The sequence below is a fragment of the Lineus longissimus genome, chromosome 18 (genome assembly GCF_910592395.1).
Source record: "Lineus longissimus chromosome 18, tnLinLong1.2, whole genome shotgun sequence".
In the NCBI taxonomy this organism is placed as follows: domain Eukaryota; kingdom Metazoa; phylum Nemertea; class Pilidiophora; order Heteronemertea; family Lineidae; genus Lineus; species Lineus longissimus.
The window spans coordinates 14503797-14528287 of NC_088325.1; the positions used below are offsets into that span (position 1 = coordinate 14503797).

Below are 24491 nucleotides of genomic sequence, written 5' to 3' on the forward strand. Positions count from 1 at the left end.
TGGCGTAAGCGAATGAGGCCTGCGGTATCGGGGATCTTTTCTCACGTGCATCGTTGATTCAGGTTCTTTACAGCCGGTGAGTTGCATTAGTCGAGGATAGTACAGAAGATCTGTGGGATTGCTTGGTTCTCGAGGCGGTGTGGTACCAGTTCCTGGGACATTACCATTTGGATTTATGAAAATAGTTGCAGCCCAGAAGGTAAGATTTTACAACTTTATTCATCACTTTATTTCATAGGATATTTACTAGGAACTTCTCCGGATATCGATCATAGTCTCACACCTCGGCCACTTGCATGCATGGCCGTTTGGTATGGACACCGGCGCACGACTTTTCTTTGGCTGATCGATCAGGCCTAGTTTTAGACGGACATGTGCGTTTGCTCGCCAAAAATAAAGCCTTTTATGGGCATGTCACGATGTGTGAAGTTGTCCATTAGGGTCATCTAAGGCGTGACCACATGCAATTCGTAAACTGATAGAATGAGTATGATGGAATCTAAAAACACATGCTGAATTGTCGTCAAAGGTTCTCCCATTTATCTAAGGGAGCTCTAGCGGGAGATAATGCCGGGATGACAATACTGCAGGCCATGACACCAAGTCATGAAAAAGTTGCTAGAAAATACATAAGTTCCGTTTGACAAATTGACGGGCAATGGGAAAACGGCTAGAATGAATTGTTCCCGCCTGTAGAGTTGCACATTAGCTCAGAAATGTGGCCCCCTCAAAAAGGGCCTAATGGCCCAAAATTGGGGTCAAAGTTTTGATGTCGTCGAGTCATTTTGACCCCAACATTGGGACCAGAAGGTCTTTTAACGTGTTTCAACGTTCATTGGTAAAAAAATCAGTTTTGAAATCGGTGAAGAAGAACTGTTTATACCAACATTTCGTTCCAACTTGGGGCTGTGAATATCTGGGGCCCAAGCCACAGAAACCATGTCAGTAAATTGTCCTCTCGTCCACCCTTGAACGGGAAAGCATATTTGAGACTGTTTTGGGCTAGATTTTATCTGTCTGTCTGTTCATCAAGACGACATATATGATATACATGTAAACGCTATGATATACATTCTCGATAGGTAAACGTTCTTATTGGCGACCCTTTTTGGCTCACCGTAGGGGAGTCTATACGATAGCTCTGTGTCCGTCGTCGTCGTCCTAGTCGTCGTCCGTTGTATCATGTGGCACGTTTCTTAACCGCTTGTGCTATGAACCTGAAACTTTGTATACATCATGCTCAAGGTCATATATACCCTGACACTGAATTTTGCTCCGATCTGTTTCTTAATTTGCCACCAGGGGGCTAAAACCGAAAAGTTAAAATGTGCAATATCTCATTTATTACTGATTTGTTTTTGACAACAATTTCATGGTGGGTACCCTAGCAAGGATACATCACATGTAATACGGGTTTTTGATTTGACCTACTTTTCAAGGTCACAGAGGTCAAACTCTAAAATTTCACCGATAGTGGCACGTTTTGTCTTCATTCGTCCTATAGTCTTTAAATTTGGTATGTAGACACCTGTAACGTAGCTCTACATGTTGACAAAAATCAGGTCGATGTGGCATACTTTTCAAGGTCACAGAGGTCAAATGGAGTAAATTTGCCGTTTAGATGAGAAACCTTCGGCTTATGCTTATGAGGCTCTTCGGCCAGTAGTGATCTGTGATGGCCCGGAGTAGTCTGCGGTTGTCATGCATCTAACTTGTCAAACATGGCTCTTGTCACTGCCCAGCTGTTGAGCAAGAGCTAGAGAGCAAGATGGATACGCAGTCGGTATTGTGGACACTGGGTGGATGCGTAGTCTTGTTTTCAGCGGAATCTTAGTTCGCCGGCTCCAGAGTTTTCGTAATGAATGGAATGCTAAAGATGGATACGCAGTCGGTATTGTGGACACTGGGTGGATGCGTAGTCTTGTTTTCAGCGGAATCTTGATTCGCCGGCTCCAGAGTTTTCGTAATGAATGGAATGCTAAAGATGGATACGCAGTCGGTATTGTGGACACTGGGTGGACGCGTTGTCTGTTTTTCAGCGGAATCTTGATTCGCCGGCTCCAGAGTTTTCGTAATGAATGGAATGCTACGTTGCCTTGTATACAGTGGGCTGCCACATCTGTGGTGCTGCATATCATGAAGCCAAGGGTCTTTTCCCTGCCCCAACTCTCATTGCTGCGTAGAGCCTTGCCAAGTTTCGTGTTGGCTCCGACTGATATGTGAAGTCTGTCTTCTTCTCATTCGTGTACAGATTTGTCCGCTTCTACTGGCTGGAGCTGGTCGAGAGGTTTCTTTTCTTCATCCAGATTTTTTTCTTTCTTTTCTACATCAAGGTTTTTCCTTTTTTCTTTTCTTCATCCATATTTTGTGTTTGTTTTCGTTTTCATCCAGGAAATCAACGTGATTTGTTTCTAGTGACGAACACAGGCTGAGCCTGTTGGAGCTGTCTGCAGTGTGCCGTAGCATGATATCAGGTGAAAAGGACTGGTTAGAGGCTGTCGCCCAGCGGTGAGCGTATGGTAGTCTTCAATGAGTTGGACAGTTCGTTTTTCACGGGGACCCTGCTTCGTCCCTACCACGAGAGATCTTTCAAATCTTAGTGCATCATCCTTGCAGGCTACCTTGCAGTTAGACATTTAAGAAGCGTTTCAACGTGTCTCGAGACATCAATGCCCGTCTTGTGGAAGTCGATTTCCTCATCACCAATGGGGTCGGCATTCGTTCTGCCCATACTTCACCTGGCCTGCACTGCGCCTGTCTCTTCCAAGACCTCTTTTGTAGGGTTCTGTGAAGACTCAAGACATCACTGCCCATCTTGTGGAAGTCAATTTCCTCATGCAATGGGGTCAGCATTCGTTCTGCCCATACTTCACCTGCACTGCTCCTGTCTCTTCCAAGACCACTTTTGTAGGGTGCTGTGAAGCGGTCGATCTTGTCTATACAGCGTGGCGTTGATCAAGATCCTTCTTGTGTTGTTTAGCAGTGCAATTGGCCGGAGAGGTTTGCTGGTGGGTCTGGGCACTTCTTGTTTTTTGCAGGTTGAGGAGAGTGGCATCGCCATCTCCTGGTAGTGTCTCTATATGAGTGCGGTGTTCGAATGATGAATGGGTGGTTAGGTTGTCATACCACCAAGAATGTTCAAGAATATATAAAGACTTGTCTTTATAATTCTAATACTACGAACTACAACTTTCGTTTTCATACTATGAACAGAAACTCTCGTTTTCATACTACGAACAGAAACTCTCGTTTTCATACTACGAACAGAAACTCTCGTTTTCATACTACGAACAGAAACTCTCGTTTTCATACTACGAACAGAAACTTTCGTTTTCATAATACGAATGTTCAGCAAATTTCGTTTTCATAATTCGAACAGCAATTTCGTTTTCAATGACAAGTGTGGTTTCCATTCTCACATTTTGTATAATTTTGCTTTCAAGATAAAAACAAAATACGCAAAAATATATATAGTCCATATAGATTTAGGTCCTCGTGTGGCCAAAACGCAAACACGCCGGGGTTATTGGTAAAAGGCTAGCATAGAAGGTTTTTGCATCCTTTATGGATCATATTCCCATTCCGTTACAAAGTTCGTTTATCAGGTAAAATACCAGAGTCGTGTGAATAAGATACAAACTTGATTTTGTCTTTACAATGAGCTAAGCAACTTTCTTTGACATCGATGTTTTTCCTGATGGAATATTTGTGTTCGAGTGCCAATTCGACGCGAAGAACAATGGTAGAAAAAACACAATGATGGCAATAGCAAGGTCAATGTCCCTTGATATATAAATGTAGGGGAAAGAAAAGCATTTCTGTACAGATAGGTTATTATTTTTCTCATAAACCGCGAAGGAATTTTTTTTCCTTCTGTATTTTTCAATACGTGCCTTTAGTTAATTGCCAACCCGTTTGATAAAACGACTTGCTGCTGTTTTTTTATCGGCACTAGTTACACGTGAAACAAGGTGTTCCACTGTTAAAAGACCTTGTGTTTGGCTTGACTATCTTCAATCTCGTCGTCCCCTCTAACATATTCTTGGAATAAGGTATGACACAGCAATATTGTTCCGTCGGGATTATAATATCAAAATATTGTGCGTCCGTTCGTGCCGGCTTCTCGAAAAAGTCGATGTCAGTTCAATGTGATGAATAAATGATTGAGGAGGGGGCGAATAGGAAAGAAAATCTGCCCTCGGCAAGGCTGCTGTTAAAACACTTGTTAGAATGCTATGGTGCATTTTCCTGTCATTTCTATGATTGTGAGACATGTGGGCAATGTAAGAAGCCAGACTATGAGACTGAGAAGTTGGAAGGAGTTAGGGCGGCCAGTTACAAATACGTATATAAAATCTCTCATAGGACCGCTGGAACCAAAACAAATTGAGGAATTGGCCCAGGATAGGGTTGGTTGGAGGAAGCTTGTGGCCGCCTGCTGCGCAGTCGATCGATGATGATGATGATGAGTTACAAATACAATTAGGTGGAGTCATCGAAACAAATTGACATCGTTTCGAAGATCGATTGGTCAACGGAATAATTAGTATATCAGTTTTAGGTATGTGAAATACAAGTGCAACCGTGTGGGCGTGTTTTCTTGCTTCGTTATCAGAAAACAGATACAAAAGCATTGCGAAAGATAAGCATTGCTTCACATTCAAAGGTTAACAGTAAGCTGAAACGCGGACACGATCAAAAGCAACACAATGATATGGGGCACGATGCCCTATACGATTACGCTAACCGAGAAGAGAGTGAGCTGGGCTGAGTTTGAGCATGACTGAATGATTAGGGAAGTTAAACCCGCGAAAAATTGATAATACTATTTGGTACTCGTGATGCCACGTTCTTCTAAAGTTTCACTGGTCGAGGGAGATTCGGTGGGTTTTGGAGGTGCATGCATTTGTAACACCGCAAAAGAAAAGTCAGGAATAATTACCTGTATTGTCACTGAAATACCAGTAATGTCAGGTGTACTTGGTCGCCCCCTTAGTCCTTCGCGTGACACGTTTGTTCTTGATTTCGGTGACCAAGGGAGATGGGGATGCAAGGTGGGTCTGTTGGGGGATGCAAGGTGGGTCTGTTGGGGGATGCAAGGTGTGGCTGTTGGGGGATGCAAGGTGGGGCTGTTGGGGGATGCAAGGTGGGGCTGTTGGGGGATGCAAGGTGGGGCTGTTGGGGGATGGGGGTAGGGCTGTATAATATGGATCCAAGTTGTAGGGTATGTCCTCCTGTTACGTACGCCATCGTCGACAAAGATTGCAAAGAAGGGTTAGGATGTGGAGTTTGTGTGGTAAGACGAGTGTTGGAGATGTTTACCAACTGGTATGGGGTGTGGGAGAAAGCAGTTCGGTTGCCGAGACAGTCTAGCATGTATCGCGTCTGTAGGAACATGAAATGCAACTTGACATTTGAAAAAAAGAAAAGTTGTGTTTCCCGTGATCCCATTTACACCTGAAACTATCTCCTCTATGTCGGTATAAAAACATCTTTCCATGTAGTTCCTTGGTGTTCCTCTAGACATTTCAGACTTTTGCACTTGCCTCATGTTGCTGCAATGTTGATGGAATGTTTATCTCTCGCCACCATTGAAACCAAATAGATTCATACTATGATGTGTTTATGCATCTCTTGTCGAGACTGTCGGCGTGCTGGTATTCCTCAAAATCTACTAGACTCAATCTCTAGCACTATACGAGTGGAGACCCTTCGTCACCAGGACAGTGTCTTTTAGTGCAGAAAGTGTATCGAGTTAGGTTATTTCAATGTGGGTTGCTCTCATTTCCTACCTTGGATGCATACACGACTTAATGCCATAGTGCTACTAATTCATATCAAATGTTCTTCGAGGTGCTTTTTTACCGATGTTCAAAATGTGGTATCCATTGCGGTCTCGTCCATTGTATAATGTCCATTTATTTGAATTGCTTGGTATCATAGAGAAGGCTGCTCTAGGCTATTCATATTACACGAGTAAAGGAGCCTCATGGCCTAGCGGTTTACACTGCTGGCCACCACGCAATAGGGACCGGGTTTGATCCCGGGGAGAACCCAGGATCGTATGTCTGGATGAACCGGCGTGGCTTTCAAGGAACTAACATTCCTGGCTCTTCGCAGTCCTTCGAATGAGACTCAAAACCGAGATTCCTTGTACCTGACAGTAAACAGTACATTGTAGTTCCTACCTACAATGAACCACTTCGTGTTGTTTTACATTTCATTCCATTCATTCCAGGATCCCTCTTTGTGGTTCAGACATATGAATGCCTTTTTCATGATTTCGCTCATGCATAACTAATCGCGTTGAATACTTTTGCAGTTGGTCAGAAAAATAGACGGGGTTCTAGCCTATTATGTAATAACCCTGTCATCCGTCAATTAACTGGATTAACTACGATTGCGACAAGCACGACAAGTTCTGTATGAACGATTTCACGTTCGAATAGAGTATTTTGTGTGTGTTTGAATCACTACCGTGGTAAATGCATGGCAGCCACTGAGACGTATCAGCTTCTTTCTCTTTCATTATTGATCGGGTTATGTAAATATTGAAGGTGACAATGTCAACTCAATTTATTGTAGGTGGCAACGTTCACAGTAAGAGATGTTTCATATTGTTCAAATATTGCATCGTCGTTCTTGTCTGGTTTCTTGCTGATGTTGCTGGTCCAGGTAAAGCTGATGGGTGATCGTCATTCCCAGTCTGCATTGGTAACGCAGTAGCCTAACTGGTCTACTGAATATTTCATTTCGAGGATAAGAACAAAACTGAGTAACGTTGGGTTCCGAGCATCAGGAAGTTCACTTTGGTATTCCTGGTTACCCCTGGCGTAGAAATCATATTGAAACCACCAAATTTTCACGCCGTTTTTTGCGATTTGCTAAATTTCTGTCATCCAATACGTAATCATATGAAGTTCCACAATAGTCACCACATCAGAAATAAGAAATAAGTTACTAGTAAATTAAATTAGCTTTTGTAAATTGTGCCACCCCCTCGATCATACGGTTCTGCTGGTGCACCAGATTCAGTTGTTCAAACTATTCATCCGACAGCTATATTGATATTACCAAAACCAAGTTACAAGAGCAAGGTTGAGAAACTCTGTCTAAAACCGCTGTTTCTTTCAAGATTTGTTCGCGGACTGAATTCAATAAGTATTCAATACACATACACGTCACCTGGTGTACATGTAGCTTTGATGTTTTAACAAAATCAATAAGATTTCTTATTGGATACGTAAGTTGTTAATTCTGTCTAAGATAGAATCAATTTCTGGTCTGAAATTGATTTGGATTGTCGCATTATGGGCCTTCAGTTGTTGTTGGTTTGCCTTTCCGGCGATGCGACTCTGCATGTGTTGCATACACTGACACAAATAGGCCTACTATAGATATTGCAAGAAGTGGTGTTAGCGAGATATATGGATTTCGTGCAGGAGTCATCTCATCCAGGACGGAGAGCAGACTCTCAGTTCAATAAAAAATAAATATTTAGCTGATTTAAAAGTTGTTAATACGAAACCTCGCAAATCAAAAGTTTCATTCATATCTAGTTGCTTCGAATAACTTCAGCATTCATCTTCTTATACACAAAGTCTGACTTCATACCGACCTAACAACGCGTCTGCAACCATCGCCATAGCGACTTCCATCCCTGAGTAATAATGTCAGATAGAAAAAACACATCAATATTTACTGATGGTACCTTGATATTTTCGATATCGTTCAAGTACATTAGACAGGCTTGGGGCATTCTGACGGGAATATTCTTCTCAGCTGATGTGTTATAGGATGTTATAGAGTTGTTATAGAATGCTTTCTGGCCATTCAACATTCTGCCTGGTAACTTTGGCAGCCTCGTCCCAAGTCATTGCGCCATCTCAATTCCTTGCACAAGGTTGCTTTGTAGCTACGTTGACAGGAGCGAGCGACCAACCAAACATCACGAGATCTCGCAGGGAGGCGCGAGACTTTGGTAGCAGCATAGTTTGAGGATGTTTCATCCATGGTAGATATCACAATATATTTGTCCTCAGTGTGTGATCGTCCTCAAAGGACTGATCATAAGAGCGGTTTATCAACAATTGCAGCGGTTGGCTGCTCAAATTGGCAACTTTTGCATTTCACATTTACCGCAGCGACAAACTACAAAATCCCTCTTGCCCAATGTTATGAGACCAGCAAGGCCTGAAGCGTCCCCGTCACCATCTCCCTCCTTATTGACCCGACATCCCACTTGTCAGTTATTATTACAGGTTACCGCCATGATTTGAGAACTGACAAGATATATATCGAACTATTGGTATGGCCCGCCAAACAACAAAAGCCGAGAGCAACCGCGTTACTTGTTAAATATCAGTGATTATCGTTGAGAGGTGTCTGGGGGTCGACTCGGCGTCACTTGGCGAGGAGAGATCCGGATAATGCTGTCATCCAGAGCTGCAATCGCAAGACTAGGGTTACAGTACTTGGCCTCTGATCGTGCATTATCTCTCGCCTAGACAAACATTGTCGTATCAACATGGTGGTACAATATTTCCTTGCCTTAATCTACAGTCGTCGATTCGAACCATCATTCAGAGTGACCTGCCTCGAACGCCTCGGATCAGTGTACTCTAGTTTCTATTGTCTGACCACATCCATTAAATAGCCATCTAACCTTAGATTGCCTCGCTTATGCACTTATCATACCTAGAAATGAGGTGATTCTGGTATATAAGATCTCAGAATAACTAGATTGCAATTCAAACAAAGAATACTCTGGACGATATTCTGGTGACTTCTGAACTAGAGATCTGCCAGGTCATGGCTAAACATTTCCGATATAGACTGAAGTGGGTATAGTTTTGGCCTGATCTAAATGAAATTAAAAATCTTGTAGAAGAAATCGGCAAAACCAATCGAACCTATTTAGTACTTGCTTGAATTGTTTATCGTTACATGAAGTAGGCCCCTACTATTATGCAGGCTCAGTACCTTGGGACGGGAAAAATACCGAGAAGAGTAATTTGTTTCGACAGAGAGTGTCATCACCTCATGAAGAGAGAATGTTCTGCTGATCGTAGCCTTAAAGGTGCCTTTGCGCTTTCACCATTCACGTGAGTGCCCTCATCGCTTGCCTGGCATCACTTGCATGACTTGGCGCCTTTGAGGTTTACGAACGCTTGTTGCTACATGTGCTTTCGGGCAGTGGGTGGATGTTTCTTGTTCGTATTTCTTTCGAGGAACTCGAACAAGGTAACCATGACTTGGAAATGGTTGCACACAGCTAGTAGTTCAGTCAGGAACTCGTTGAATTCATATTTCACAATATCTGTAAGTGTAATACATGTATATGAGAGTACAAGTCGACATTCGGGATCCGACAATGAAATAGGGGCGGCTTTAAGGCCAATACATTGCAGTAGGAGTCAGTTTTCAGCCAAGCCGTTCATTGGCTCAGTCGTGATAACGACCAAGTTTTGCAACCCTTACGAACAAGTGAGTGCAAAAGACATGTAAATGTACGAAAATCTGCATGTGTCATCTGATCCTAGGCGAATTACTTTAGGCGACACTGTTTTTCATATCGTCATTCATTGCTCACGAACAATCTGGGAACTCTTCAAAAACTGTCGTCGATAAAAACGTACAGAATCGTACTCTGCCGTTCGTAGCTCTTCGTCAGGGTTGTAAACATTCTTTGTCTAATGAAAGTATCCCCAAAGACTGCTTCCGGAAATATCGATGTTAGAAATGCGCGCAATTGGTTTAAAGGGACAACATCGCGCTGCATCAAGATCGTGCATCACAAGTATAGCAGAAATCGTCAAGGCATCGGTCAGAATATGCCAACGTCCTCGCTGCGCCTCAAAGGACAATGCATCACAATTACAACATATATACTCTTGTCAATCCATCTCCGACATGATTAATTTAGTGTCCTATGACGGACAGTAATCGAAAGTCGTTCAGTCACTGATGTCCTGTTGTGAGAGGTCGAACTTGGGCCCTGTAAGACTAAAAGACAATCACTCATTCAACACTTGGCTGACCTTACAACTTGCATGAATCAATCACGATGGGAGGCCGAAATCTTTGCAGTTAAGGGGTGTCTACCTTCCCGATGTATCTATACAGTCACAAAGTGGTGATGATAGGCACGCTATTGCTTCACTTGGTAGGTGTGTCAACCCCTAAGGAACTACGTAATATGATATACTGCAAAATACAGATCGTAAAGACAATTTTTTAAAGAAATTTTTGCAAATCGTAAAAATGAAATGTAGATATTGCACTTCACAGTGACTGTAGAATAGAGATCGATAAGATCACTGACATACATACATGTACATGTTCAGGGAATTTTTTCATCAGAAAATCACACGGTGAAGGAGTTTGTGATTTATTAGAAAATACAAAGTTATTCAATTTGTTCTTGCCACTATCAGAATCAGCAGTGAAGCGCGAACGGCTTTGAAATAGAATTGATGTGAATGGAAATGATGCGTACGTACAAAATGAACTTTCCCTACATACAAACACACCAGTGTCTGCCCTACGAAATCACTGAATACTAAAACCCCACCAAGCCATTCTCTGTAAAGGCACGCATGTTCGTGATATCATTAACCCCAGGTCCCAGCTACACCGCATGCATGTCTGACTTCAAAAACATACTAAACGATGATCGACCTCGCTGTTTGACTTTCATCTAAAAACGGTAAAGAAAAAATGGAGTTCAAAAGCTAATTCAATTTTCGCTTATCTTGGTTCCATCTTCGTGGAGCTTCTTTTGCATAGCAAAGCTCCCCTGATCTACGCACTTGTAAACGTTTTTGGCGGGATCCGTTTGCACTACGAAGAGGTTTGAGAAGAAGCTCTTTTCATCATTGGGGTTTGGGGTGGGGAAGGACGAGCTATTGAACAGACTCATCCGAAAGGCTGTCTTGGAATGGGAAACTCTACAGTAGAAAACAAAATGCCCGTAAAATTCGCTAGAGGTCCTTACGTCAAATGGTATGGATCTCGCGAGAGGTGATTGTCAGAAGTTTCCGATCGAAATACATTCAGTGTGTCACTCTCAGTGATTGAAGAGACCGCACCGCACAACCTGTCCACCTAGACATATAATATCCTGTCATAGTCTTTATGATATCCGGGGGCCATTTCGATATTGCATATATCCCTTATAACCAGCAGATTTTTTATCTTCAGCGCACTCGCCGTGGTCTCCTGAGATGATCCATTTTCCTGTAACTATTCCATTGTACCAGTTGTATAACTCCCAATCTAACCACATAACCTTACTCCAAATGCGATTTTTCGTGCCATGATGCTTGACCTATCATTATATTCTACTAAAAAAGGACTCAAATTTGCCTGACGACCATCTGGCACAACTAGTCGTGATCAGATCAACTAAAAACAGAGATTTGGATTCTGAAGTAGTTTTAGCCAAGTGAGGAAAGATGAGTAAATCATCGCAGCAGATGACAGTTCCGTGTCGTCGACTTATGCTGTTACTTTAATTCAGCCTGTTGGCATTCTTAATCAGTACTCCCCAGACCACAAATCCCCCTACAGCGACTTAGTGAAATGCACTTTAACAATGGAAATTGATACAAATCAGTAGCCATGGTTACGAGAAAAAATCTGGATTAAAACTTAGATATAATTAATTCATTTGATGATTCCCCTTGTGGAATTTCTCTTATCAGTGGCATTTCTCGTATCTGTGATATTCTTAGGTGGTTTGTATGAAATTTATAATAATGGAACGATATAGACCGATACAGAGAAAGCATGTGTATCAACCAGTATAATGCTTTTGTTTGGTGTTTCTCGAAACGGTCTTCAATAGATTATACCAAATTAGTGTGCACTTTCCCAGGGTACAGAGGACGTTTCTTTCATTTCGTTTCTTTCCGGCCAAATTGCAGCGTTTTGATGAAAAACGACTTGCAGGGCAGAGTTATACTCTGTCGTCGTTCGGAACTGCCAAATGTCTGTATCATCTCCGTCCTTGCAAATTCGGCCAAGATAGGGTAGCTATACAATTATGTAACGTCGTTTTTTGGGGCCAAGCCGGGCTTGTATACAGTAAGCAAAAGCAGTAAACGTGTTCCTCAGGGCACTAGTAGAAGTAATGACGTTGGCATTAAGTCCTGATGCAAGGATTGAAAAGAAGATATTGCTTAGTCGGGCCAGCCTGGCGTTAGTTTCCAGCGCCGATTGAGCAAATCTTCCTGTTGTAGACGCTTGAAATGTCCTCCTATAGAATGTCCCTGGAACGTAAGATTCGATTGCACTTTAATTTCTGACCTATTGACTGTCATGGCCTCTGTAAAACCAAAATCGAGGGGGATATCTTCTGCTTCTATGCCTGCATTGGAATAGTTAAAATTTATCGATTTAGTTTACCGCAGCTTAACACTCGATGCAAAGAAAGGAATAAAATCCAATTTTACTCACCCCATCTTCTCTTTGAAGAGAACTCCTTCAGATTCATTGTGGGAGAATCGATTTCTGTACATCTGCTGAAGTGCTGACAATGGCAGCGGATGCGCTAACGTGTTATCTCATTAGCTTGATCCTTGAAAAGGCGATTGAATTGAAACGTCTGATTAGAAATCGAATTAATTTGCAAGTTGAGGAAAAATAGATTGAAGTGGACACAATATTGGCATTCTGATAATCTATGGCTTGGTTATAGGTTATACGATTAGCTAAAAGTTTCCCAGAACTACAGTGGCGAAAGCGGGTAACCAAGCGGCTCTCACAGGCATTTGATTATTTTAAGTTCGATGGCAGTTCGGCAGTGAACAATGACCTGCAGCAAAGCCTGTGAAAGTGGCCGCCGAACTGTAGTGAAAGCATACATTTACGGTTACCATTCAAATTGACTTAAATCGCCGTGTTTCGGAATTTTGTTTGAAAGTTAACGATTCTAAGGGGCAAGTGACCGATTCCATTTAGAAGTAATACTCTCTTTTGACTTTTATCAAATCAGTAACCTCCAGGTCTCAACACTCCCTGTTCAACACCAATGCATGCGTCGCATAATGCCCATCACTCGAGCCTGTTGGGTTCATTTGGCATAGTATTCTTTATCCATTATCTCATTTTGATAGATATCGGTGGGTGAAACACGAATACTTTCCCCCAACCTTAAAAAAGAGAGTAAATACATGTATGTACTGATATGTGGATAGAGCCAGCTTTGCTGGAGCCCCTGATTTGATAATCAGACACAGTGTTGGCTTTAGGTAAACACAACTGATTTTATAAAGAAGTGAAGTCAAAGAAACTGAAGGAGATAAACACACGAGGAATGCGTCTCCTTTCTTTTCTCTTTCCACATTGTCAGATTGGTGTAAATGAAACATGACATCTTGGCATTTGAACTTTTTTTTGTGATGACTTAACTGTTGGTTCAATCTCTGTTAGTAATGAAGTCTCGCGGAGATTTTGTGTTTTTTTTAAACTCGGAAATATTCAAAGAGCGTAAAGCTGATGTTCACCAGAATCTTTACTTTGAGATATTTCTGTTGGTGTACCTCTCTCATGTTTTTGATAGCATCTCGCTTCATTTATTCTTGGACAAAATCATGTCTTATTCACAATCGAGGGTCTAGATAGTCCGTCTGAGCCGCCAGGTTACAGTTTCCAACGAAAACCATCTCATGTTGTACCAGTGCCAGTAAAGCTAAAAACGCCTGTTGAATTCCATATGAAAACGTTTAAATGTCAAAAAGAGTTTATACCCCATTACCGAGCTATCTTCAATTGTCAGGCACATAAATTCTCACTCCTTTTTCATTTAAACTGCTGCACCGGATGTTTGGCACTGATTGTGCTCCAGTTTACGTGCGTCTGTGTAGTTCTGGGCCATTATTTGATATGGTCGGTGCCACAACCCGTTTCATATCAAGTTTTCTAATGCATTTCTGTAAACCGAACATTTTTTGCGGGCGTTTTCTGTTGGCGGATTTTGCAAATAACCTTGTTTCTTGAAAAGGGATATCGTAAAATAAGTTTTTGATTGGACAATGGAAAGAAGGTTTATAATCCGCTGTACAAAACAAATAGTGAAAGTCTACTTTTCTCAGAAAGTTTTGCGAATCGCAGAAATATGGTGGCAGGATAATTTGACCATTTACAGTATAAGCTGTAAATGGTCAAATGGCTCAAATTCAGTGACCACAGCTATACAAGGTTTAGAAAAATGTAAATGCATCCCCGCCCAGCCGTGAGTCTAAGGAATAGGGGTTTCTTTACAACATCAAGACCGTAACGAATAGCTTGTCAATGAAATTCTAGTAATCATATACATTAACCTAGGAATTAAGATATTTGATATGTAGAATATATTAGTGAGCAAGGTATTTGTGTCAGCTCAATGTTTAAATAACCCAAGGAAAAAATAATTCCTGGTGGAAGTAAAAAGAAAATCGAATGATGTTTGTATGTAAACAAAGCCGTTACTTAAAGAGGTTGAATAGCGCCTCCAGAAGCAAGCAACAGCGCCACCCGTAGCAGAAATAAGAACTGCTTAGTGACGTCATGGTTTCCATATACGGCATCTCATTTGCATATTTTTACAACCTTATTTACTACGAGTTATAAATATGCCAGTAGCACGTGGATCATGCCGGGCGGCGCTGTCAGGTGTTTCCACTATGGGTTACATAATCGGCTACAAAGAGCCCAGTGTTCTAGTAAATGAAGTTAGCAATGATAGCGAAAGAATGTTAGTGTATGTTACGCAGTCAATAGCGATAGTAGTGAGTTGGAGAGAGGAGAAAATGGAAAATGGAGAGAATAGTAGTATGGATTTCGAGTCCCAAGAAGAAACTTTGCAAAGTTTTCATCAAACTGATAATCATATTCCTTCCTTCTCTGTCTCCAACAATTAAAAGTTGCTGCAGTCAGCCTGATGCGTTTATCCGCGAGCGAATCGACGAGACAAGCATTTTTCAAGCATCCGAATGGTACCTTACAGATCCGCAAGGGGCGCGTTACCGAAAATGTTGCAAAAATCAATAACGTGATCGTAAATATTGTCATATTTTTCAAAATGAGAGTATGTAAATGATACGCAGACGGTAAACCAATGAAAGGCCAGTATCTATTGAACCTTACAAGTGATTTGGGGGCCTTGAAACTCCTTATATTTATCAATGAAACCTTATTCCCGCCTAAGGTTTTGACCGGGCCGTCCAAAACTCCCCATTTTTTGGCGGGCCATTCCCTTTAAGAAGATAGATGAATGATGCCAGATAGATAAAGGATACCTGATCATCTTCTTGATGCCTGTACACCTGTGGCTCATCCAGTTGAATGTTCAACCGGAGGGTGGGCGTCTGGTAAACACATCACCTTCGATTAATCTCTCATCTATGTCATAAGCGACCATCTCTTCTATATCACATGCGACCATCTGACATGGCCGCTGGCTGTGTTTGACTGGTGGACACATTTGTACACGCTGCCAGCTTTTAGTGAACGTAACACGCCATCGTGTGAATCATGGGCTATTATCGGTTGCCCGGGGGAATAGGGAGCTCTTGGGATGGAGCCTGTAGGGACCATATTTATCACAGACATATATAGACAAGCCTAATTACTGGCAACGCGCACTTTAAAGAGAGATGAGGATAGTCATCCTAAAGACTGTTTTGGTCAGGGCCGCATTCGACATTCAATGAGGCAGTGTTCGCATGTGCAGACACGGCGTACATCGCGGCGAATGCCATAAGATATTATTATACCAAGTTCAATACTGTTTGATCATGCAATTGGCATATTTTGCTATTATGGGCAGTTATATGGTTTAAGAGGTGAAAGAAAGTTCTTCCCAATGCCGTAAACTTTGAATCAAGTGCGGAATGTTCATTGCACGACTCCTGTGCGCAATGGTTTAACAGCTTGAAAACACAACCTATAAACAAGACACGTTATTGTGATCAAACTGCTTAACGTGTAGGAACTCGCATTGGCCAGGGATACCTTTGAAAAGTTGAAGCCGATTCCATGTTGCTCAACTCGGAGATATTGAAACCTCCCTGGGAGATTCATCACTTCTCCGGATGGTTTCGCGGAAAGAAAATAAACCGACTGTTAGATCGATTCACCAAAGCCTAGCGTTTCCAGACATTTGGCTAATTCGGCCATTCCAAAGAAAAAAGCCACTGTGATTTGTCGCTCAATGATTCAAGATGTTAAAACCTTTACCTTGGAAAATATTCTAATGGCTAATTTCGAGTAAGATATTCTCGCTTGAAATAGCGTGATAGTCTTGTTCAAAACTTGATAACAGCAGCATACAGGTCTTAGAATGTAAGATATTCTGCCACTAAGTCCTAAGATCATCTGAGATGTTGTGGTGTTTAGTCATCTGATATGAGGTCTGGTTTCTAACTTTAAAATCATTATTGTCCCTAAAATCCCAAAGAAAGTAGGTCTGAACCACGGAAAACAGGCTGCGTATTACATATCAGGTGATTTGCCTTCTATGTGAATGACTTTACGCTTGTTTGACCAAAAGCATTCAAAACCGCAGGCGGGAGTAATTTTCATCTCTAACTAGCCTATATTTTCAAAATGTTAGAATGAGCGTTTAAGAAGAACAGAGCTGCGTCGATATGATAATTGGGTTTTCTGCTCTCCTGGTGACGCTAACGAGTCAAATGTGACATTGTAATCAGATTTCAAGCCATTGAAGCAGTCGATGTCTCTTCTCATCTTTAATGTAATTGAAAAACGTTGCGCGTGATTTTTCTTCAACTCATTCTGAAAGCGTTTCACCGGGTCGGGCAGAAATATCAAATGCAGCGTTTTGATGCTAACGAGTCAAATACTGATGCTTAATGTGTGCATTCCCAACTTAGAATACATCACCCTCTTCGCTGATTCTAAAAGGTGTGACGTACTCTTTCTTCGTTGGTATCATATTGATATACCTTTTTTCATTCTCAACGATAATTTCTAATAGAGAGAAGGTCATGTGTACTATCTGTCGCGGTGTAACATTTTTAATGTTCCCCAGATCTGAGTTTTTCACTACCAGAGACAGCTAGAGAAATACAATGAAGGACTATAGTTTTCACGGGGATACAGAGAACCATGTCGTTCTTGTTGCGTTTGTTAGCATAAACATGCGGAAACGACTCCTGGCAACTGCCTGTGTGTGTTTATTGCTCAATGCTCGTCTCTTGTCACTCGGATCATGAATCTTACATCTTCTGTGTTCAATAATGTTGACTGTAGGTCTAGCCCCAAAGCAGCCAGGTATGCCATTCTCAGTCAGAAAACGTCAATAATGTCTGACAAATTCAGGTTAATCGCTGGTACAGTTTCATCAATTGATCGTACTCAGTATCCAAATAAAACAGTTGGTTATTCTGTGTTGACTTGTGCCAGGTTCATTATTTGCATCCCGCCAATACATTTCCTTTTTAGTTTCATGCGCAAGTACACAATAAAAATGCAGCGAGTCCCAGCCGGCGATTTTAACCTTCGCACTCGAAGCAACTGATTGCTTTTCGCCGAAGGTTTTATGCTTTTGCTCGTCCAAGTATTGTCCCGCAAGTTATTCTTTCTTTATGTGATGCTATATCAGACCGGTTTTGCACAATCCTAATACAAAGTGTTAGAAACGACAAAGTACGAAGTTTGTGAATGAATCATATCGATGATTCCCCGATTCTTCCTACGATTGAGTGTAAATGATGATTTACGATTGTCTCGTAAACGAATAAGTGCAGGATTTGACGATACCGCAGACCTTCGTCCTGCTTTTTCTGCTTTCTTTGTCGTTCGCACTGAGCACGAAGCATTCCTTACACGCAACACGTACGTTACTCATCTTTTATAATTTACCCTAATGTAGCAGAAGCGGAAAGCTTTCGAAAAAAATCCTCGAAAAATGATTTACTTATTTTGTACTCAGTGCTTTGTACTTTGTACTTCGCCGTGCGTAGCTGTGTAAAGCTTGCAAAACCCACATTTTGTTCACATATGTTGCTTACGTGGGAAGAACTCGGCCTATCAGAAGGGTTACGTCAAGATACATCAGGAGTCTGTTTTTCGCTCAACACGTAATCTTCCCAGCATCGTGTTAAGCACGTTATTGCGGAAGGGTTACATTAAAAAACTCCATTCTGCTCCATCTTTAATTTTCCTCACCTTTATAACCCGAAGAGGTAGCATTCTCTAACCTTTGATGTCGGTAAACATTTTGTTAACCAACCACCCTAGTAGAAGATAAAAGGACTTTACTATCACTTAACGCTTTATCTTTTTCCCGTGGTATCTAAACAAGCTGCTTTCTTCAATGATTTGGCTATAAGCGCCAAGATACTGGTGTCTTTGGCGTCCCGTAGATCAACTTGACTTCAAGAGACCTGAAGTTGTGACAGAACTTGATAAACGAACCACCATTTAAATGATATAGACTACAAACCACCTACCAGTCATGTTGAAGAACCACAACGTAAATGTGAAGACCATAGCTATAACTTAACTTTTAATCTCTTTCACATGCTTTATCAAAACGAGGTGCCTTTTTAGCGATAGGTCATAAATGCATAGATACTGACATCTTCGGCGCCGCATAGATTGCCTTGACTTTACGAGATGTGGTCTTCTGAACTCGTTACATGCTTTTATGATGTTATGATGGTAATATTCACTATCTTGTCTTGTCGTATCTGTTAAGTTAGCGCAGAGGTGGCAGTGATCTATTGGAAAACTGCTGCCATGATCTTATCTATGCTACCATTTTAATGACCCAAAACAAGTTGTTCGTTGCTCGATTTGCCAGAGAGAAATGCGTCCAGGCATCTTGTGCTTCGTCACAGTAACAACTTTGGGAGTGGTTCACTGCTGCTACTATAAAAACGAGGATTGAATTACTTGGAATTACATGTATGGTTTATTGAGAACCGATAACATGTTTTGAAGTCCCCGCATCTAAGGTACTAACTGACAGAATGAGCATCTGCTCTCGCTACAATCGTTCGTAGAATGATAATTGTTCGGCCATGGATATAGATGTACGTCGTGTCCCGATTTTTAGCCGTGCGAGTACTGGACCCTGCGGTCGTCGGTGGACGTTTTCACTGCCTCACCATAGACTATTCCCTGGTGAAATTGTGGACTCGTGCTGTTGTTTCGTTATCTCCATTTCATGTTTCCTTGTACATCCGATGGGAACGTCAAATAACCCAAAACAGGTTCACTTTGGGTGTGGCGAATATGAAGTAGGGGAAAACTACACAGGGGAACAGTCGATGGAAGCATTTGCCGTCCGAGGTTGATAGCAGAGATCCATCTCCAAGACAGGTTTCCGTAGGCTTTGTGTTATTTTATTGGTAACCAAAAATGAATCATCAGTACCAGTTGATAGTTGGGCATTTTGAAAATATTTTGGACCCGTGGGGGTGTTTGTGCAAATATGTCGGAATGTGTATGGCAAATTGGTTCAATAAACACTTCACGTCCTCGTTCATTTCTCCCCAGATGAAGCACAAGGGTGATTCACCTTAGGATACTTAAACTTTTTTTTATCAGGAATCAATATTTTATTGCCAGTAGGTCTGATTTATTTGGAACCTTTTAAGATTTTCTTTCTACATAATCACCTAACATCTGTTAAACCGTCGATGAAATTAAAGTCGATTTTTCTAATTTAATTAATGACATCCCACGAGGTTCATACCTGTCTGTAGATGTGTGCAAGAGATTACAATATATATTTATGGCGTTTTTTTCCTCCGAAATATCCAAATAAAAAGTTTACAACATTAATGGAAACTAGTAAGAATAAATCTGAAGGTGACACACCCGTTTTCACCTCCTAGTATAATATCAGCATCAGTTAGTCATATCTGTCGCCGAGCGAAGGACATCTCTTTGCCAACGCAGAAAACCAATGCAGCGTATATTCTCAGCCGCGTGAAAATACCAGAACTAATTTATCAATCAGTCCTCGACATCGACATCGGACTCTTCACATTGTGTTTCCTACTACAGCTTTAAAGTACGATGGGCTGGTATTCTTCACAGCAGTTAATCACGAAAATAATCATGTACCTGTCTTGGCGACCACCCTAGAGAATACAGCGCTTATCTCTATTGTGGTAGCTAATAATTTAAATCGTTATCAATGGGAAGCTAACGAGCTAACCTAGCATCGTTTATCATGCAGGCTGTAACTTCAGGAAAGCAGCAAGCTGATAGCGCCGTGATTAGTAACTGAGTTTGCCGCCTTGGGGTAATACAATGTACGTGTATTTTAGTTTCAGTTATATACTGGTTTTTAAGAAGTCGCTCTCATTTGAAGGTGTTTGAAAAAAACAAATCAATTGTTATCAAATTTATGGAACTCCCCTTGCCCCGTCTTTCATAATTTGCACGAAGAAGGAAGGGGATGCCGGTGTAACGGTTCTGATTGCTTCCCTTCGTTCTTGGTAACGCTGATAGAGAGACGATTTTCTCTATTTTCCCCATTAGAAAGTCAAGGTCTCTCTATATACTATTCGTGTAGGTGTTTACTGTGTGGAATCACTGATATTTGGGAACAACAAAATCGTTCCACGTCCGAGTCTGATTGGGAATAACTTGTTGCTTTGTTTAAGGTTTCGTTAAGAGTAAAGTGGGGTTGAAGAAGTTGCTCTTGAAATTAAATCTGCTAATAACATCCAGCTACAAAGTACTCATAGATCATGATGCGTTCATGATAACTAAAGGAGGACAGAAAGCTAACGTAAGTGGCATTTAGAACTTTGTTTGTGCTTCTCATGCATTGTGTGTGCTGTGTTACACTGCTACACGGTTTTTATCTCGTTTCGGTGGGACGTATAAAATGGTTTCGGAGAAGTATACCTCAGTCTGATGTTGTAGTTAGTTCGAAGTTGACGGCATAGCTTATATATTGCTTGAAATACGATAAAGCCTTGCTATTCTGTTGGGTATAGCCTGTAACTTCAGGAAAACCTTTCGCTTCAGCAACTTTGTTGGTGGTGGACCAACTCGAAGTGCTACATCATGTTGCTTTAGTTTTGGTTCGGTGAACTGCTCTTATGATCAGCATCAGGTGGGTCGTGCACTTGACTGAACCATGGATGCCTTCAGGCTTAAGTACCAGCAGCTCTTCTAGGACAAGAACCTGGGTGATTGTAAAAATGCTATCTTATTGTTCTTCTTGTTGTTGTCTATCGTTATCCACGGATTGGCGTCAGCGGCTTTCCCCTACACCTTACCACGTTAGCTTGATCCCTTGCATTGTTAGTCATGTTATTCCGGGTAGCATCTCAGCCCACCATAAAATGCATAAGCGACGAGGGCAATCTGATGCAATTCGAAATGTCTATGAAACTACCATTTAATGAAATCAGGCGATTGAAAATGCATGTCTGGCTCATTTCCTTGTATAAGTTTGAAGACGTTGAATATTATGCTAATCTTCGTCCGGTCTGGTTTATCATCGATCGTGTTGGCAGTGTGCGTTCGTGTGAGGGTGACAGGTTTGTCGGTCTCAATTCAGCATTAGAAGTAACCTGGAAGTTGACTTATCATTCTGCGTACTCGGATCACCTCTCTATTAAAGACAATTATCAGTCAGACCCAGAGTGGCCTTAATAGTGCTAAGAAGGGCTCTACTGTATGTCTGAGATGCGGTGGATTCTATCTATTTTTATTTTATGTTAAACTTAGAAAGAACGTCATCACGCTGTCCTTGAATCGGCGACTTTTTGTTTCCCAGGACGTATGCCGTGCTCACGGCAGTGCATAATAATGAGACAATCCAACACAAAGTGTGGAATACCCTCGGGCTGATGATGTTATTCCAGTGTCGCGATAGCTAAGCAGAACTTCACATCTTGACTCAATCCCTAGCGCATTTACTTATCAAGGAAGTGACAATGCATTCCGTACCTGGTATTTATCTGGTTTTCTTATATTCCTCAGAGGATAACAATAGAATATGACTTTGTTATCGTTAAAAACATATGCCGTTCATGTGCTTTGTCCTCTCTAATTGCCTAAGCGAAGAAAAATGAAAACTGCCACAGTACAGTTGTTCTGATACAAATTCAGTTAGACTTGGTATTTTTAGTACTTTACAATGCATATCATTCCACACAGCGGCATTGTCAAATGTATATTAGATATGCTGTGTCACAAGAAGAATTACAATCCTTTGGTCATGTTGTCATTGATGTAATGCACATTATCCTCTCTGATATTTTATGAACTCACTTCCTGAAATCTCAGAAAGATTTTACAGTGCTTTTTTCTGCTCCGTCAATGTAATATTATTGTAACTTTAAAGTAGCTTTCGGCGGATTCCCGACGTCAAGCCAATCAGATGTGTCAGGAGAGTTGGAGGTTGTCGACCCTCAGCGAGTTTATAGCCGCTCACCTACGGATTATGAATAGCAAGCGTAGAAATTGGTTTAATTTTCGATCGGCACGAAGTGTTCGAAGTGAGATCAGAAAGTTGTGAACGACCTTATGGTGGACGATTTTTTTCATCCTTTGTCAAACATTAGCTAGATACCTTCAGTGAACTTGCCTCACATCGAGAATGACAAATCGTCTTGCGGGCAAACGAATGGACCTTATTAACTCGGAAATTGTTGTGCCTGTTGATGCACTGGCGCGTGCCAGCCCCCTCTCTCCTCTTCACGAACGATACTTGTCTCGTGTTTATCGACGATTGGAGGATGGGGTGGTGGGTTGACTGACTTAAAAAATCTTACGTGCCATTGGTTCGTGCTGATGTTTTCGCTGTTGTGATATCCAGCTCAGACAAAGTAATCCGCCCCTACCTTAAAAGGCTGGTCTATCTTGCAAAGAGTCCGGTCCCATCCCAGCTTTTACCATCGTCGTGTTTGTTGCGATGATCGATTTTGCCTTTTACACATTCTGTGCTAATCTTCGATTATAAAAAGCAACACATCCGCTCACTGATTGCTTAGAGACCAGGTCTTCCTTTCGTCTCAACACCAAAAAACTGTTGTCGCAATTTTTTAACTAGGTGCCGTCAACAAACTCTTTTTGATTTTGTAATGGGATTAGAAATGAATACAACTGCATCAGTGGTTGTTCAACTCCCTTTCTTCAGTCACCTTCTGTCCTTTTCCATCTTAATGTTAGATAATGCAAAGTGATATCGTACGATGATGCACTGTCATTCTACCGTGTGATAATGGATTAAGTGTGCTAATAGCTGCCAAACATATCTGAAAACAATATAAACAGGAGTTGAAGATAGTGCACTATGTTGCATTAAAGTGAACTGACGTGAGGAATACCTAAGGATGCGTTTAGCGTACATTTATTTCTGTGAAAAATGAATGTACTGGCTTTAAGCATAAATAGAAGTGAACCTCGTATAATATGCCTTCCTGTTTCCCCTGAATTGCTGTCGTTTGATTCACTCTCGTCATTAAGTGAGTTCATGTACCTGGGATATGGGATAATCATTCCAAAGGAATTGGAGCAATATTTAAAGTTATGATAACACATCTTTGATCTGAAACGAACTGCTCTTCACGTGTGATGCTTTGCAACGTTATGATTGAGTAAAAAGCGGTTATGAGCTATTTGAGTTCTTTTCAGGTTGTTGCACCCCGAGTATGCTAATGTTGATCAGTTTAAGCGGAATAAGGCCACAAAAAACATCTTCTTTGCTTCTAAAATAACTCTCACGCAGGGCCATCTATATTACAACAAGCAATGGGCACGAAAGGATGATTATAAGTAAATCGTAAACTAGGTACTTTGCCATCCCTCGACCGAGATATATACCATCTTTTAGTTGGTAAAGTGATGGTTCTTATTGTTCCCCCGGAACACTTTTGAACACCAGAAAATACTCAGCATCAATGTACACCGGCGGTATCTCAATAATGCAGATAGCATCAGCGTAGCATCATGGACGACATCAATCCAATTAAACTCCGAGAGAGCCGCAGGTAACAAAGCGATCGACGCAATTTATCGTCTTTTTTCAATAGCATTCGTACGCTTACTTCTTAACTGAGATCATCTCTTCAATGAACTTGATGATACTTTAATTGTTGCCATGGTGGACAAACGACTAACTTTAAAGAAATTCGGCCAGTAGTTCGTGCTCCTGGCCCACCCAAACATGCGGGAAAAATGCGAATGTACTTAAGTCGCTTTCCAGCTAAGAAAGAAAACTGAAATACCTCCATTTCCGAGATAGGTAATCAAGCTTCCATTTTTACCTTTTGAGATATTTCGCCATTTCGTCGTTAGTCGCCATTTCCTGCATTTAACAAAAATTTCAAAGGAAAAATGTGATCCCTAATGTACCGACAGCAAAAGATTATTGACGTAAATCACCTTGGTTGCTAATTGCAGTTACAAGCGTACTCTTACTGAGAAAAGTATACCGGGCCGACTTTTTGAGTATAGGTTGTTCCTGGCTGCAGGAAGAAAGCCTGCAAACGCATTTATCCGAAAAGTAA

At 41.4% G+C, this 24491-nt stretch overlaps 1 protein-coding gene across 1 annotated transcript in view; it reads left to right on the top strand.

Moving 5' to 3' along the window:
* The window catches only part of LOC135502029 (sex peptide receptor-like), a 231622-nt gene continuing 207131 nt past the window's right edge, over window positions 1–24491 (top strand). Inside the window, exon 1 of the mRNA XM_064794478.1 lies at window positions 1–199. The gene's annotated coding sequence lies outside the window, so the exon portion shown is untranslated. The remainder of the gene's footprint in view (window positions 200–24491) is intronic.